The following is an 11383-nucleotide window of genomic DNA, read 5'->3' on the forward strand; positions in this document are numbered from 1 at the left end:
TATATATATATATATATATATATATATTTATATTTATTAGGGATGCACCGAAATTTCGGCCACCGAAATTATCGGCCGAAAATGAGCCTATCTCATTTCGGCCGATAATGGGTTAACATTGCCGAAAATAATGGCCGCCGTGGAGAAGGAGGAGGGCGCAGCGCAGCGCAGGGCAGGCTTTAAAAGTCCCGCCTCTGGCCGGCCGTCCGCCTCTCAATGACGTCCCTACTACTCTGTGCATTAGTGAATGGACATACCAGGCGGGAGGGCGGGGCGAGCGGCCGCTATAGATATTACTATGTGATCCATCCCTGTGCATCCCTGTCAGCCTGTCAACTATGTGTGAATGAGAACAGAACAGAACTGACCTGACACCAGGCGGGGGGAGCGGCCGCTATTAGCTGTAACTATGTGAGAGTTTCACTTCCCTGACAGGCATGTATCTCCGCTAACAAGGAAGTGAAGCGCTCACATAGTTACAGCTAATAGCAGCCGCTCCCCCCGCCCGGTGTCAGGTCAGTTCTGTTCTGTTCTCATTCACACATAGTTGACAGGCTGACAGGGATGCACAGGGATGGATCACATAGTAATATCTATAGCGGCCGCTCGCCCCGCCCCCCCCGCCCGGTGTTAGGTCAGTTCTGTTATCATTCACACATAGTTGACACTGACAGGCTGACAGGGATGCACAGGGAAGGATCACATAGTAATATCTATAGCGGCCGCTCGCCCCGCCCTCCCGCCTGGTATGTCCATTCACTAATGCACAGAGTAGTAGGGACGTCATTGAGAGGCGGTGTCCCCGGCCAGAGGCGGGACTTTTGAATGAAGGACACCCGAGGAGGGGTAGCTGAGGCAGTGGGGGGGGGGGGGGGGGGGGAGAGCTGAGGCAGCTTACCAATGATATTTGTATTATGAAGCATGAGGGGTTAATGTATTGCCACTGCTGGTCACTCATCTATTAGTGACTGACCAGTGGCAGGTAATTAACCCCTTTGTGCTGCATTAGTGCAACCAGTGTTAATTAACACTGATACTGGTTGCACTAATGCAGCACAAAGGGGTTAATTACCTGCCACTGGTCGGTCACTAATAGATGAGTGACCAGCAGTGGCAATACATTAACCCCTCATGCTTCATAATACAAATACCATTGGTAATTAAATTAACCTCTTGCCAACCGGTCACAGTACATATACTGTGACAGGGTGGCAGCGACAGGTGTACGCCTGCCTGTTTTTGGTGTATGCCCCTGTTCTATCCATTTTAAATTTTTTTGGGGGAAAAAGTCATTTTCGGTTTCGGTTTTCAGCCAAGGGCATCCTGCATTTTCGGTTTCGGTTTCGGCCCAAAATTTTCATTTCGGTGCATCCCTAATATATATATATATATATATATATATATATATATATATATATATATATATATATATATATATATATATATATATATATATATACATATACATATATATATATATATATACATATATACATACACACATATACACACACATACATACATACACACACACACACACACACACACACATACACACATACATACATACACTCATGTTCAAGTCAATTCTTGTAGAAAAACTTTTGGAAAACTAGTCAGTTTTATCAAACATTTGGCAAAGCGCATTAATTTAGCAATGCCAGACTGATGGGCCATATTATCCATGTCTCCTTCTGATAACGGAGTGTGAGCTAGGCAGATATTTCTCTAGAGTATATTGTGGGGTTGAACAAGTAGCCACAGCATTTAACAAAGCCATTCTCAACCAGATTTCCATGGACCATTTGGGTTCCTCCTGAGATTACTAAGGGTTTCTTGAGCTGAAGTTGATTGACCACCCACCCTCCTTCATATTTCGAGGTCTATGGTTACTTGCCCCAACCCCCCCCCCCGGTTATAAGGTTCAATTAGCAAACCTAAAAACACCAGGACAAGTAATCTCATGTGACAGGTATTTTCAGCCGAGTCCAATGAGATGTGAAAACTACACTCACATGGTATGGAAATAAAGGTCCTTGTGTAAAGCTTCCTGAAGTGAGCTTTATTGTTTCCCTCTTTCACCTATAGAAGGTGTAGAGCAGGCACGTCCAACTTAAAGTGGTTGTAAACCCTTACATATACCCAGTGAAGTAACTGGCTTCAGGTGATACACAGAGATGAAATAAATTCTCCTACATAAATTGTACCTGTCTTTCTGCAGTCTTCTCTACATCCGTTTAAAGTACAGAATTTCTCAACCTGTCTAAGCTTGCAGAAAAAAAGGGGGTGGAGAGCTGAAGTTACACTCTGCAGAGCTCAGTGAAGAGAGATCTGAAACCTGATTGGATGGAAGAGACACACCCCCTTCACACAGTACACAGGAAGAGAGCAGAGGCTGTCAATCAGCTGGAGATCCCTCCCCATTTTTCTCTTGGTGTTAGAAAAACTTGTCAAAAGCGACTTGTGCAGGCAGCAGAGGTACAAAGAAGCAGACAGAAATGCCACTTAGTGCACACTAGCATGGATGCCTAACATGTGGCCCTCCAGCTGTTGGAGAACTACAAGTCCCATGAGGCATTGCAAGCCGATGACAGTACCAAGCATGACTCTCAAAGGCAGAGGCATGATGGGATGTGCAGTTTCGCAACAGCTGGGAGGTCCACAGGCTGAGCACCCAAGCTATAGAGGGATACACTTTGTTCATATTTTATGTCTGAGGTTTACAACCACTAAGTTCAAGGATGAGCTGCAGACGTAGTTGCACCTTCATCTGTAGGCCAGGCCAACAAACCCACACACCACCAGTGACTCAAATACCTGGAGCTGCTGCCAGCTTTATTCTGCAAAACAAATATGTTTAAATTGGCCCAAAACTAAGCTGGGATCACACTTGTATGTTTTGGCGGATTTTCATTAAAATGAATGAAAAGAATTCACAATGCACATCAGCATGCATTGCAGGTCAACACACGTGTGAGAAGGTGTGTGTGAACACGCATTAATGATCCTGATTTCAATGGAAAACACATCTGGCCAAGTGTGCCAGCTTTAAACCTTACCAAATCTGTGCCAGTATTATCATAAGCATAGATAAAGAGTAAAAGAAGGGCACAGAGGCTCCCTCCAGGGCTAGTCACATCTAAAAGCCTGGCATTCAGGTCTCATTATTTTTGCTGAAATGGGAAAATTTGTCAATCTAAAAACTTGGATCCTCGTCTTCAGGTGAGATCACCTTACTATATGTCTTTTTGGCTCTATAATGGATTTGAAATGAAACAAACAAGATGTGCTTTAACTGCAGACTTTCAGCTTTAATTTGAGGGTATTTACATCCAAATCAGGTGAAAGGTGTAGGAATTACAACAGTTTGTATATGCGCCTCCCACTTTTTAAGGGACCAAAAGTAATGGGACAATTGGCTGCTCAGCTGTTCCATGGCCAGGTGTGTGTTATTCCCTCATTATCCCATTTACAAGGAGCAGATAAAAGCTCCAGAGTTAATTTCAAGTGTGCTATTTGCATTTGGAATCTGTTGCTGTAAACTCTCAATATGAGATCCAAAGAGCTGTCACTATCAGTGAAGAAAGCCATCATTAGGCTGAAAAAACAAAACAAACCCATCAGAGAGATAGCAAAAACATTAGGTGGGGCCAAATCAACTGTTTGGAACATCCTTAAAAAGAAAGAACGCACCGGTGAGCTCAGCAACACCAAAAGATCCAGAAGACCACAGAAAACAACTGTGGTGGATGACCAAAGAATTCTTTCCCTGGTGAAGAAAACACCCTTCACAACAGTTGGCCAGATCAAGAACACTCTCCAGGAGGTAGGTGTATGTGTGTCAAAGTCAACAATCAAGAGAAGACTTCACCAGAGTGAATACAGAGGGTTCACCACAAGATGTAACCATTGGTGAGCCTCAAAAACAGGAAGGCCAGATTAGAGTTTGCCAAACAACATCTAAAAAAGCCTTCACAGTTCTGGAACAACATCCTATGGACAGATGAGACCAAGATCAACTTGTACCAGAGTGATGGGAAGAGAAGAGTATGGAGAAGGAAAGGAACTGCTCATGATCCAAAGCATACCACCTCATCAGTGAAGCATGGTGGTGGTAGTGTCATGGCGTGGGCATGTATAGCTGCCAATGAAACTGATTCTCTTGTATTTATTGATGATGTGACTGCTAACAAAAGCAGCAGGACGAATTCTGAAGTGTTTCAGGCAATATTATCTGCTCATATTCAGTCAAATGCTTCAGAACTCATTGGACGGCGCTTCACAGTGCAGATGGCAACCAAAGAGTTTAAGGGAAAGAAGTGGAATGTTATGCAATGGCCAAGTCAATCACCTGACCTGAATCCGATTGAGCATGCATTTCACTTGCTGAAGACAAAACTGAAGGGAAAATGCCCCAAGAACAAGCAGGAACTGAAGACAGTTGCAGTAGAGGCCTGGCAGAGCATCACCAGGGATGAAACCCAGCGTCTGGTGATGTCTATGCATTCCAGACTTCAGGCTGTAATTGACTGCAAAGGATTTGCAACCAAGTATTAAAAAGTGAAAGTTTGATGTATGATTGTTAATCTGTCCCATTACTTTTGGTCCCTTAAAAAGTGGGAGGCACATATACAAACTGTTGCAATTCCTACACCGTTCACCTGATTTGGATGTAAATACCCTCAAATTAAAGCTGAAAGTCTGCAGTAAAATGTATGTATGTATGTATGTATGTATGTATGTATGTATGTATGTATGTGTGTGGTGCACTGAAATTTCGGCAACCAAAATTTTCGGCCGAAAATGGGTCATATGCCGAAAATTATTGCTCTTTGCTGTGTCTATGGTGAAGTGTGGAAATAGCTGGAGAAGAGCGGAGTGTGTGCCTTGTACTGTATGGGAATGCTCGGTGCGTTGTAGGAGCACCGGGTGTTCCAGGAATGGGGGAGAGCCCGGTACCCTGCTCCTCGGCTCAGGTGGTGATGAAGATGGCGGAGGGGATCCCGGTGTTCCAGTACCCGGAGGAGGCGGACCTGGACTGTGAGTGTTGGGCTGATGTCATGAGCCATGTACAGAGTGACAGCTGGAGCTGTTCCAGGGAGAGGACTGACCACTCACACTGCTCACAACTTCTCCAATGTCACTTCTAATGGCAGTCACACCAGAAGTTTTAATCGAATATTAATAAAATGATTTCCTCCCCCCCCCCCCCCCCCCCATGTCCCCCCTCTCTCCCCTTCACATACACTATATAATTTCATTCTACCCATGTGTGACTTTTACCCATCACTTTGTTTTCCCAGTGAGAAAAGTTTTTTCTGTGTATTTACCTCAAGCACTGCATACTGAGGCATGTATGCCTCGATGCCCATTTTTATGGGGATGTTCTGACCCACAACTTTGTGCCTGTGCTGATGTGCATGGTGATCACACTGTGTTGGTCTACAAGCTTAGGTGACTACGTAAGTCCTCCTGTTACGGTTTCTCCTTTTGAAATGCTGATCGTCTAAGTTTTCTTTTTTGCTCGATAATGCTCTTCTCACTGACCTACAGTCAGTTCTGTTTCTGTCATACTGCATTTATTAATGTTCCCATATGTGACTCTTTGTTTTTTGTTGCTTTTGAAAATTTCAATAAAGAATTTGAAAAAAAAAAAAAGAAAATGATAGGAAAATCTATTTTAAAATCGTTTGGGGGAAAAAGTAATTTTCCGTTTCGGTTTTCGACCAAGGGCATCCTGAATTTTCGGTTTCTGTTTTAGGCCAAAATTTTCATTTCGGGGCATCCCTTATATATATATATATATATATATATATATATATTTTTTTTTTTTTTTTTGCAAAGACTCTGGAGAATAAAATGGCAGTGGTTGAAAGAATTTTTGTCATGCGGTATTTGCGCAGCGGGCTTTCAAACGCAATTTGTAAAAAAAAAAAAAAAATACAATTCATTGCATTAAGAAAAAAAAAAAGAAAAAAAAGAAGAACAGTAAAGTTAGCCCAATTTTTTTCTATAATGTGAAAGATAATGTTACGCTGAGTAAATAAATACCCAACATGTCATGCTTCAAAATTGCACACGCTCGTGGAATGGCGACAAACATTGGTATCTAGAAATCTCCATAGGCGACATTTTAAAAATTTCTACAAGTTACTGGTTTAGAGGTACAGAGGAGGACTAGAGCTAAAATTATTGCTCTCGCTCTAACGATCATGGCAATACCTCACATGTATACTTTGAACACCGTTTCCATACGTGGGTGCGACTTGCATATGCGTTCGCTTCTGCGCGCAAGCTCGGAGGGACGGGGCGCTTTAAAAAAGTTTTTTTCTTATTTAAATTTTACCTTTTATTTTTACACTGTCCCGAAAAAAAAAATGTTGATCACTTTTATTCCTATTATAAGGAATGTAAACATGGCTTGTAATAGAAATAAAGCAGGACAGGTCCTCTTTAATGTGAGATCTTGGGTAAAAAAGATCCATCTACACTAAAAAGCAAAAAACAAAAAGTCATTTTTTTCCATCATGAAAAAAATGGGCCCTTTAAGGCCGTTGGGAGGAAGCGAGTTAGGATGTCGCTCTGGTCCTCCAAGGCCATAGAGTCGAACGGATCGTTTTCTCCACTACCTACGGCTCCAGTTAGCGGGGAAAACGTCCGGGAAGCGACGGGAGGGGGGGGGGGGGGCAGCCTATAAAAGTGATCCTGCGGCAAATCGGCCGCTGGGACCCCTTTTATATGAAAAAGGACTGTAAAATAATACCGGGGTTATGGCAGCTATCTGTAGTCAAATTAGGGACGTAAAACTGCGGCGGGCAGTTCGGAAGTGGTTAATACTGTTTATGCAAGACTTAGGTCTGGTACACACCAGATGCAGTCCAGTGCATTTTTATTCTGCATCAAAAACGCAGACAGTGTTTAATATGGATTCCAAGGGCCCTAGCTCACACCGCTGTACTGCGTTCAAGTGCAGTCAACAAATGTAGAACATGGTGCTTTTTTTCCAGTATGGAATGCGGCAAAAAGCATAAAAAAAAATGCTCTGGAACACACGTCCTCAATTGAGATGAAGAAAGAAAATAAAGATGAGAAAAAACGCACTGGAACTCTTTAAAAACACACATGCAGAAAAGTATCCTGAACACAGAAGTTGTGGTGTGAACCGGCCCTTACAAAAGTAAAGCATTAAAAATAAAAATGCACATCTACACATCGCAAGGCTTTACAAAACAGATGTCAACATATGTCATCAACAGCATCAAAACAAGCACCGGATGTTGTGCGCACCCAGCCTTTTTATTAGGTCTTCCTCAGACCAGATGCACCGCCATGCATTTTCAAATGCAACAAAAAGCATAAACAAGTGGGAACACAGTGAGGAGAATTTATCAGAATTTTAGCAGACAATCTGGAGCAGCTTTGCTTGACAACCAATCAGTTTCTTCCTTTCATTTTCAAAGCTTAAGGCCCCTTTCACACAACGTCAGTTGTCATCCGTTTTTCGTCAGTTGTTATCCGTCTTTCATCCGTTGTCATTCGTTTTTACATAGAGATGCATTGATGTCCGTTTTTCATCCGTCAACGGATGGATGAAAAAAGGACAAACGGACAGCGTGTGTGAAAGGGGCCTTACTGAATAAAAAGAGGATAGAAGCTGATTGGTTACTATGCACAGCTGCTCCAGTTTTGATGAATTCTCCCCATTATTCACAGTAATACCGGTTAAAGCCTGCGTGTTGTGAAATAAAGTCCTATATATATACTGCATTTCAGGTGCATTGAATGGTGATTTTCTATTTAAGTCAGTTAAATCCTCAGGACATGTCAATGAAGAGCAATGTGTGAACGCTGCCTCCCGTCACCGCAGCAAGCACATCTAACAAGGAGGGCTCAGATTAAAATAAAGCAGTTACATAACGAAGCCGATAATAGCCCAGACATCACAGGGATCGATTTAACCACTTTACCTCCGCCCACAGTAATATTACTGCGGCAGAGTGGCTCGTTATCGTCTGACGACGTAGTACTACGTTGTCAGACACTCCCCCTTCTGGGCGGCGCTTGCGCGCCGCCGGAGGCTCGCTCCATCTGTTTTCATTCACAGCGGGAGTTGGAGCCAGGGGAGGAGCAGCGGCGATCGCCGCTGCTCTGCCCCGATCGCCGGGGATCTAGTGTGGAGATCCGCCCGCCTGTGTAAACACAAGCGGGCGGATCTCCATAGTGACAGGGAGTGACAGATCGGACTGTTCAGCATAGCTGGACATCCGATCTGTCCCTGACTCACTCAGTCACCTCCCCCCCCCACACGTCAGTAAGCACCAGGCATACATTAACCCCTCCCTCTCCAATAAAATTAACCCCTTCCCTGCCAGTGTAATTTTTACAGTAACAGTGCATATTTATAGCACTGATTACTGCAGTAATGTCACTGGTACCCCCAAAAGTGTCAAAAATGTCAGTCAAGGGTCCGATCTGTCCGCCGCAATGTCGCAGTCCCGCAAATTTAAAAAAAAAAAAAAAAAAAAAAAATCGCAGATCGCCGCCATTACGCGTTAAAAAAAAACCCACCAAAAATGACAGAAATCTTTCCCTTTGTTAGTAAACGCAATAACTTTTGCGCAAACCAATCAAAATACGCTTATTGCGATTTTTTTTACCAAACATAGGTAGCAGAAAACACAAATTGGCCAAAAAAATTTAAAAAAATTGGTTTTTACATCTTTTTTGGGGGGAATTTCATATAAAAAAAAATGTTAAAAATATTGTTATTTTTTCAAAATAAACGCTCTTTTTTTGTTTATAGCGCGCTCTTTTTTTGTTTATAGCGCAAAAAGTAAAAAAAAAAATCGCACAGGTGATCAAATACCACCAAAAGAAAGCTCTGGTTGTGGGAAAAAAAGGACGTAAATTTAGTTTGGGTACGGCATCGCACGACCGCGCAATTGTCAGTTGAAGTCGCACAGCGCCGAATCGCAAAAAGTGGCCTGGAGGGAAGACAGCAAAATCCTCCGGTGGTAAAGTGGTTAATCCACTCAGTGTCAGACCTGTAGCTGTAATTCAATGTACTGTCTTGTAACAAAAAAAAAAATAAAAAAAAAAGCACACACATCTAAGGCCCCTTTCACACAGGCGGACCGTTCAGAATCCGCCTGTCAGTTTTTTTGGCGGATCTGAACGGTCCCCCCATGCATCTCTATGGGGCATCGGATGTCAGCGGAGACATGTCTGCTGACATCCGATCCGTCAAATCTGGACGGATGGAAACCCTATTTTCCATCCGTCCAGCTGATCGGATAGGATCAGATGAGAATGGACCGTGGGTCCGTTTTTATTCCGATTCCCCCATAGAGATGTATGGGGCTCTGACAGCTGTGTCTCCGCACACAGTGCGGAGAACAGCTGTCATTCTCCTGCTCAGCAGGGGATCGGCGGATCAATCTCCCGCTGAGATAGGCTCCTTTCACACTATCCGTACGTCGGACGGATGCCGTTTTTATCAGCGGGGGATCGAGCCGCCGATCCCCCGCTGAGCAGGAGGATGACAGCTGTGTCTCTGCGCTGTGTGCGGAGACACAGCTGTCAGTTCCCCATACATCTCTCGGTCCATTCTCATCCGATCCGCTGGACGGATGGAAAATATGGTTTCCATCCGTCCAGATTTGACAGATCGGATCGGATGTCAGCGGACATGTCTCCGCTGCCATCCGATGCCCCATAGGAATGCATGGGTGGACCGGTTCACACATATGTGATGTCAAACACTGCATGCGAATGGCAGTGCACTGCTCTGCAAACCACATGCGATGTCTGTGCGTTGCAAATTCAGCCATACAGATTGAATGGCATCGCATTCAGACCAAAGTTGCACTTTTTTTGGTCCACACCAGAATCGGATCGCATGGGTGTTCACACCTATGCGATCTGATTCATGTCCGAACTAACAGTTTGCACTGCGATATGTGAACTGACCTGGGGGTGTCAACATTGTATTGACACCCCCAGCGATTCACATATGGCAATGTGAACTGCCTGCGAGTCAAGTGCGACGCAGGCAGGGTTTCTGCATCGCATATGTGTGAAGCAGCACTATAAGTGAACTAATAATCTGTAATATGCATTATATAGGCTTTAGGGGCTATTCACACTTCTCTATTTCGATGCAGCAAATCTCTTTATTTTGCAATAGATGGGCTGCTTTTACACAAAGGGGGTTACAGGTATTTACTAGAGCTGAAGAGAGCAACATTTGGTGCAACTCTGCATAGGAACCAATCCTCTTCTAAGCTTTATTGCCAAAGCTAAACTGAACAAGCTGAAATTAGAAGCCGATTGGCTACCATGCACAGCTGCACCAGATTCTGAGTGCACCCGTTTTAGTAAATCTCCGCAAAGTTTGTGGCACATTATTGCAAAGTCTAGTCTGCTGCAACCATTGCGACCTTCACTCAGATTTTACTTCTGGGCAAGTCAAACTAAGAAGAAGGTTTTCCACTTATTTAGGAAAAAGGCAAAATCTCTGCCACCGATCAGCAGGATAACCCACTCAGAGCTCCTGCCAATCAGATGATTTAACAGAGCCGCCATGCAGCTCAAAGGCTATTACTACTCCGAACTACGTGGCCTCCTTTGTCTGCCCTAAGACGACCAACAAATTATTCTGCACATATTTGGCACTTGCTTTGTTAGTGCCATGTGAAAACACCGTAATGTTTACGTAAAGTTGGCCACAAGACACAACTATGTAGTACAGTGATGGTGCGGTCTATGGGTCTGGTCCTGATTTGTACGAATTAGGGTCCTTTCACACGGTTACATTTTTCCTGAGTTTTTCTCGCAAGGTAAAAACACAGGAAAAATGCATCAGTGTGAAAGGGCCCTAAAATCCTTCCTTTACATCCTATGGGACTTATCACACCACTGCGCTGTGGGTGTGGTGCGGTTTGAAAAGTCCTGCATGCTGCATCTTTGGTGTGGTTTTGAAAACCGCACCAATAATGCAGCTTCCCATTGAAATATTGTAAAATTGTGGTTAAAAAGGCATTGCGTCTTCGAGTCCCATGTCCATTTTTCACAGGTGCAGGCGGCCCAAAAACACACAGGAAACAAATCTGAAACACAGCAAAATGGGTTTGTACCGAAATTTTGGTACAAACAGGGTAGATAAAAATCAATAAATAAAAAAATTTAAAAAAAAAATGATTTTTTTTTTTTAAATTTAAAATTCAGATTTTTTTGATTTTTATTTATTTTAATAAAATGCTTTTGGAATAAAAATCTGAAGATAGTTTTCCATTTAAGATTAAATAATTGAGTTTATTCAGCATGAAATGGAGCTTAGTTGTGTAGCATGAGGCTGTATATTCTGCAATATTTACATTTTTGA

Source organism: Pelophylax lessonae, assembly GCF_965119305.1.
Source record: "Pelophylax lessonae genome assembly, chromosome: 2".
Taxonomy (NCBI): Eukaryota; Metazoa; Chordata; class Amphibia; order Anura; family Ranidae; genus Pelophylax; species Pelophylax lessonae.